The sequence below is a fragment of the Nicotiana tabacum genome, chromosome 15, assembly GCF_000715075.1.
Source record: "Nicotiana tabacum cultivar K326 chromosome 15, ASM71507v2, whole genome shotgun sequence".
Taxonomy (NCBI): domain Eukaryota; kingdom Viridiplantae; phylum Streptophyta; class Magnoliopsida; order Solanales; family Solanaceae; genus Nicotiana; species Nicotiana tabacum.
This window is the reverse complement of record NC_134094.1, coordinates 105,523,220-105,530,754: the sequence shown is the minus strand read 5'-3', so window position 1 is coordinate 105,530,754 and position 7,535 is coordinate 105,523,220.

Below are 7,535 nucleotides of genomic sequence, written 5' to 3'. Positions count from 1 at the left end.
TAGAGCGCAGTATATTTCAGCTAAGATCATTGGGATGATAGTATAAGTTTGTCCTTCGATTCCATCCATTAAAGTCTTGGAGACGATGGCTAAGTGAGTATGAATCCTTCCTCCTTTCATTGGAAATATCAACAACCCCAAAAGCAGACAATGAACACATAAATCCGGCGGTGAACCCATCCCAAGGAAGTAATGGCTAGTTCATCATGGTGAAGACGATATGACTTGTTATGCCCATAATGCTTGTAAAGAAACTCAAAAGGGATGTATGATTTCTTCAGACAGAGCAGTTCATCATTCTTCTTAAAACCCAACATTTTCAGGAAACCGCGGGGAGTGCGATTTTCTGGTACCAGTAATCCCGGACTATCCATGGCAGCTTGGAAAAACCTCATATTTCTTCTAGGAGGGGAGTCATTTCTATATTGCCTAATCGAAAAACAGCTCTTTTCTCGCCCCAGAACATGGTGGCAGCCTCGATCAGCTCTATATTTGGTCGAATGTCCATCAAAGATGGCAAGTCACCAAGTATTCTCCTCACATAATTTTTCTCACAAGGTGTAAGATCTTTCCACCAGTCAAGTAGCAAAGGTGGGATGTTTTGGACCATGCCGAACCTGGGGATTTCATGCTTCATTTTCTGCAAACAAACAAAGGTTAGTCCTTTCCCCCTCCAGATTTGACTACTTACGCAATAATGATCAACATGTTGGCACCTTTTCTCCAAGTAATGCAAATAATATGATAGTATCCATTGGGATTGTGGCAATCCCGTCGGACTTTGGACAAGGTTTATCTTAGCGGATTATTATGTTAACAACACTTCAAATCATACTAGGTTTAGCATGATGCATGTACATTTCAAATTGGAGTAGGGTTTCTAGAAGGGTCTAGACTGGTACTCCCAAGTGGACAACTTGAGAGGGAAAGGCACATGAACGTCGACTGCACCACTGATCGACTAGTCTACCGCAAAAGGATGATTTCAGGAAAACGCAGACACTCATCAAGTGCCGCTATGTTGATTATTGGCATGAGTGGAGTATGATGCGGTGTATACTTTATGCAAAAATAATGACACATTGCCAAGTATTTTTATGATAAAAGTACGTAAAAGCAGTAAATAAAATAGCATAATTGAACATGAAAAGAAGAGACTAGAAAAGAAAAGAAAAGAAAGACAAAATAAAGAAGTCAGTTTAGCTCATCAAAATGTGCAAGAACGTAATGAAGCAGGCAGGGAAATAGAGATGGGAGAGTCATAATGTAGTAGTCTTAGACAAGATGAAAGAGATGGAGAGAGGTCGTACATGTCATAGCAATTTAAAACAAATAAGGGAAGAGATGTGCATGTCATAGCAGTTTAAAGCAAAATAAAGGTAAATAAGGAAAGGGATGTGCATGTAATAGCAGTTTAAAACAAATAAAGGTGAATAAGGAAAGGGATGTGCACGTAATAGCAGTTTAAAACAAATAAAAGAAAGTAATCCACATAAGTCAAGTTCATTATGGTAAAAGCCTAAGTTTCCCCAGCAGACTCGCCATGCTGTCGCGCCTCATTTTATCGTGAAAGAGGGTTTTGACATGTGACAAATCTTTTAAATGGGTATTGAAAGAGAAGAGTCGCTACCTAACGATTTTAAGGTGCGTTAGGGCACCTATTAAGCAGATAACTCTGTTTGACTAGTCAACGCCACCAAAGTTCGAGTAAGGACTTAAATTACCTCAAAGAGAAGGTTTTAGGCACTCTTCGAGGTCCACAACTGTGGGTCCCCGATGAACTTTAGACTATGTAGATTATGTAATTAAGCTAGGTGACCAAATAAATAGAAGGGAAATTCAGAAGTTCTAGAGTCTTATTAAAACATACGAGAATCGATACAGCTCTTAATACCTACAAAGGTACAAACTATATTTATCTATGTTAAATGACTAAGTGTGACTAACACGCACATTAAAGATGGGGGGGGGTACGTTTTCTAGCCTAAAGGATCACCCCGTGCAACATAAATAATACTTTGCAACTCTCTGGAGGTGGATGTTGCTCGTATTATTCAGCGGGCACAGACTATCATCTCCAACTACCCGATTACTATGTTGAAGTTGTTTACTTAAAGGTCTTCTAATTCAATTCCAAGTCGTACCCTATGCGTGCACTACCCGTCCCATGCCTATGGTCCAGGAGGCTTTGGACCTACTATTAGGTGGTTCTGGACTTTACTTAGGTTGCTCAAAAAATGATAAAACTAGGCGGCATTCAAAATAGATAGGACTTCTTACAATAGCAATAAAAGGCTCAAGTTAACCTCCACACATAAGGATGAAAGCACGCAAACAGATTTCTGGTTAGGCAGTAGACATAGTTAAGACGTATTAGAATCATTAAGTCCTGTAGGCATGATTTCTATATAATTCCAGTATTATACAGCAGTGCTATAATTTATGGACTAACGTATAGGCAAATTAGAGAGTTACAAGTCCTATAAACATGATTTCTAATCGTTTGCGTAATACAGTAATGCAAAACAATACCAGAACTCTGAATTACCAGTACTAATTTTATAGGTATGCATCTTAGGCAGGTGATAGTACCCTATAAACATGATATCTAACAGTCGCATAAATAGGCAGTGAGGTCGTTCGAAAACACAGAATTAGTAGCGCCAATAAACACCCTATAGGTGGGATTTCTAACAATTGACAATTAGACTTGAATTTATAAAACTTTATCTATATAGGCATGCTATCTAAGTGAGGCAGTATAAAAACAACATGAAGCAGTTGATTAATTAGTTAAGACCAAATAGCCATAGTATCTAGATTAGCAAAGGTATTGCATTGTTGTATCCTATAGGCATATTATCTAAGAGCGCTGAATAGTAGACATGGAAACAAGTGTAGCATATTATGGAAAGTGAAGTGAAGTGTGTGCTGATTCCTATGCACATGCTTTCTATTAGTGTACAACACATTAAACTAAATAACATATAAGGCATGCTGAACGAAATAGAAAATAGACCACATAGACCCTATAAGCATGTCTTCTACCTTTTTATGCAAGCATTAGAATATACCTGCTTACCACGATTTCACTAGCACCCCAATTATTCGTTATTACAAGTTCCAGGACAAAAATGGAATAATACGAACAAGGTAATAGAAATATAGACTAAAACAAATACAGGCCCTATCAAACAGTATAGGCCCGCTACAAAATAACCCAGTGAGTGTCTGGGCCTTCAACAACATCGTCAACCAATAGGTCCAAATCTCAAGCTCACAAAGGCAGGCTCGTCAACCAACAAATCCAAATCTCAGGCTCACAAGGGCAGTAGAATCTTCCAAGGTCCAACAACACATATAACCCAACATCAGGCCCAACAAATAACTTACTTGGCGGAATGGATGCCAAACTTAACCATACAAGTGACAAACCATTCATGGAATTGACTTACAACTTTTCACACTTAACTCCTAAAGATGTAACTAACAGAAGTTCTAGCCAAAACATGTAGACAAGAATACATGAAATACAAACAAGTTCACAAGGCAGATTCATGCTTGTATTTTTAGAAACACACCTAAAGTAACAGGATTGACCATCATAGGATAGTGAACTATTCCAAAAAAAGAGTTTCAAAAGTAAACTGATTCAGAATTAGCCTGAAAGAACTTTAGACACAAGACTTAAACATGAGAATCTAATAGAGTCATAGTTAAGAACAAGTAGAGCGTAGCCTTCACATGAAAGTTTTAACATGAAAGCTTAGTGAAGACAACATAACAGAAAAGGTTCATGATCGAGCAATTACTTAGTTGAGAGTGAGAAACTTTAACATGCTGAGTATCAGTTACAATACCTGAAAACTTATAGTAAATAAAAAATTGTCAACTTCACATCAGTAGGGCAGACAAACATCAAACCTTATACTAGTTGGCCACATATAGGGAAAAATGTTGGTTATGATATTTACTCTAAAGGTCTCAACTAATGCAAAGGAACACAGGATTGAGCAAGTAAAAAATACAATAGAGTTACAAATAGCATGGGAAAAGGTCATAACTTAATAGTAGAACTCCAGAAAGATAATAGATTGGGCATCAATGTCTCAAAAGGGATTAGAACACATTCTAGGCATGAGTTGGTTATTCATCATAGTACAGGGCAAGGCAAGAAACCAAATTCAGAATAAGCAACAGTAATAAGCATTCGAACACATACATTAGCAGGTATGCTTAAGAAGGCAGAATCAAAGTAACAAATAGGAAAGTTGAATTACTAGAAGGTATCAAGCCTCAAGAACAGCTTCAAACATATGATGGAATGTTGATTCAAACAAATTTTTAGAGATATAGATATGCAAAACAGGAATACAAATGGAAAGAAATGAAATTGCCAGTCATAAATACATTACCAGTTACAGAAGAACAAGAAGAAAAAAGGAGTAATTTCAGCAGCACTTCAATGTTAATAGCAAAACAAATAGTAGAACCTAGGAATCTCAGTGCGTCAAAGTTCCCAAGGGTTTTGAATGAACCCCGGGAAGTGCTCACACTGAGAAAGGTTCGAGAATTAAATTCGGGTGGCCTTGGCTTTCAGCCGTCCAAATAATTGAGCCTCAGAATAGTATAATACGAGAAAGAATAGGAGGACAATAATATATTTTAGCGATTAAAGTCCGTCCAAAGGGGAAATTGGGGATGGGTTTATATAGTAGTCAAAATCAAACTTGTGAACAAGGAAACATAGTAAATCAAACAAAAATAAGGAGAGAGGAGCATGCAGAATCGTTTAAGAAACAAAAATTAGAAAAAAGAATCAGGCAAACCCTAAATTGACTAGAACCAAAAATCGGCTGAAGATCTTGGTAAATCAGACCCATCATATAGCCTGGTAGGGTGTGTATATAGATAAAATATCATCTAAATCTCAAAGGTCTGAAGATGATTGTACTTGATTTAGGTCCGTACACTTGCCAAAGATAGGCAAGTATTACGTGATACCAATACCATGTAAATAACGGAGAGATTGAGCATGTATGGAAGGAAAATCACGAGGAGATTCCATATTAGGAGAAGAAGAGAGTAGGGAGGATTTAGGGGCGGCTATATCTGAAGGATGGAGATAGGGTTTGGGGCGTATATAATTAAAAGGTTGGGTTATTGTGGACCGTTGATCTCTGGGGTTATTGTGGACCGTTGATCTTAAGAGATCAACTGTCTGAATCAACGGTCTGGATTAAAGAATGGTGGGGCGGGTCATTTGAAGTGGGTTGCGACCGGATTGGAATAAAGAGGTCATTTGGTTTGGGCCAGGGCAGATTGGGCTAAGGTTTGGGGTGTTTGGGCCATTAATTTGGTCCGAAAATTGGCTTGGGATTGGATTGGATTTTAAATGCAAGGAATAAAAATAATAATTATAAAAGTACTAATAAATAGTAAAATATTATTCATGTAGTAAATGCTTGAAAATAACAGCTCAACATTATAAAATATAAGAAATGCTATTTTAGTATAAAATAATATAATACAGTATGTACAGATTATAGGCTTTCCTTGCAAAATTATGTAAAATCGCTTTAAAATTCAAATATAATTATATAAAAACAAGTAAAATATTATGAAACATATATGTGGATGCAAATAATAATTTTGGATGATTAAGTCATCACAAAATAATTTAAAGGGTTAATTAATAAATATTTGAACAATTTAAATGCAAGAAAATCAATTTCAAAGCCTTAAAAATTATGAAAATTTATAGAGAGTACTTATATAACCCTTGTAAATTTGGTAATGATGCAAAATGATATTTTAAAAGTATATATATTATTTGAAAAATATAAGGGCAAATATTGGGTATCAACAGACCCGACTGGTCGTTTTGAGTGTATTAGCCTTCTGTGTATTATACTGTGGTAACGTGACTTGCCGGGATTTTTGGTTTTGATTTCGGGTGAGTTTCAGAGTGAAATGGGACACATAGTCCCTAAATTGGAAGTTTAAGCGTAGGAGTTGATCGTAGTTTGACTTGTATGAAGACGACTCCAAAATGGAGTTTTGATGGTTCCAATAGCTCTGTATGGTAATTTTTGTCTCAGGAAAGTGTGTCCGGTTGTTGATTTGGAGGTCAGTAGGTTGTTTCGGAATAAATTGGCGAAAGTTGGAAGGTTGGAAGATTTTTGGAAAGTTTGACTCGGAGTGGACCTTTTGATATTGGGGTCGGACTTTGATTCCGGAAGTTGGAAAAGGTTCATAATATCATTTATGACTTGTGTGCAAAATTTGAGGTCAATCGAATGTGATTTGATAGGTTTCGGCATCGGATGTGGAAGTTAGAAGTTCAAAAGTTCATTAGGCTTGAATCGATGCGCAATTCGTGGTTTTAGCATTGTTTGATATGATTTGAATGCTCAGCTAAGTTCGAATGATGTTTTAGGACTTTCTGGTATAATTTTTTGAGATCCCGGGGGCCTCGGGTGTGATTCAGATCATATTCGGCAACATTCAGAACTTGGGAGATTGCAAATTTTGTTGGTGTTGGTGTTGTTGTACGCGATCGCGAGGGTGGGACCGCGTTCGCGAAGTGTTACTGGTGGAAACTATGATTTTGTTCTATGCATTCATGAGACTGGGTTAGCGATCGCGTAAGTTGCTGTAGCAGTGAATCGCGAACGAGTGGGTACGATCACGTTCGCGTAGAGGAAAGAGAAGGCTGGGGATTCACGCGTGATTGTTCATCGCGATCGCGTGAAGTCATTTACGATCGTGTAGGTATGAGGGATCAGTGCACCGCGTTCGCGAGTGGACCCTCACGTTCGCGTAAGAGGAAAATTGGGCCAGTGGCATTTTGTGCTTCGCAAAAGTGAGGCAATTTCCTCTTTCGCGAAGAAGGAATATCTGGGCAGCATATTTAAGTTTCAAAACCGAGGGTTTATGTCATTTTTCACCATTTGGACTTGAGAGCTTGGATTGAGGCGATATTTCAAAAGATTTTCAGAGGGATTGTTGGGGTAAGAGTTCTTAACTCATTTTTGATTAAATTCCCTTAATGTACCATTGATTTTATCATTTAATTAAGAATTGGGTTGAAAAATCGGGGAAAATTGGAAGAAACTTCTTAAGCCGAATTTTGGGGATTTGAGCGAGATTTTGGTATCGGATTTGTGCAATTTTTGTATGGTTAAACTCGATATCGAATGGGTGTTCGGTTTTTGTAATTTTGGTCAGGTTCCGAAATGTGGGCCCGAGTTGACTTTTTCGAGCGATTTTTCAATTCTTAGCTAAGATCATTATTTCATCCCTTAATTAACGAGTGTGTACACGAGCTAAATGTTGAAATTCCGGTGACGATTGCGTACACGGGATAAATGTTTAAATTCCGGTGATGAGTGCATACACGGGCTAAATGTTGAAATTCTGGTGACGAGTGCGTACACGGGCTAATTATTTCATGATAATTTGTGATATGTGAAGGACGTGTACGCAAGGCGACGAGTGCGTACACGGGCTAAATGTTGAAATTCCGGTTTTTG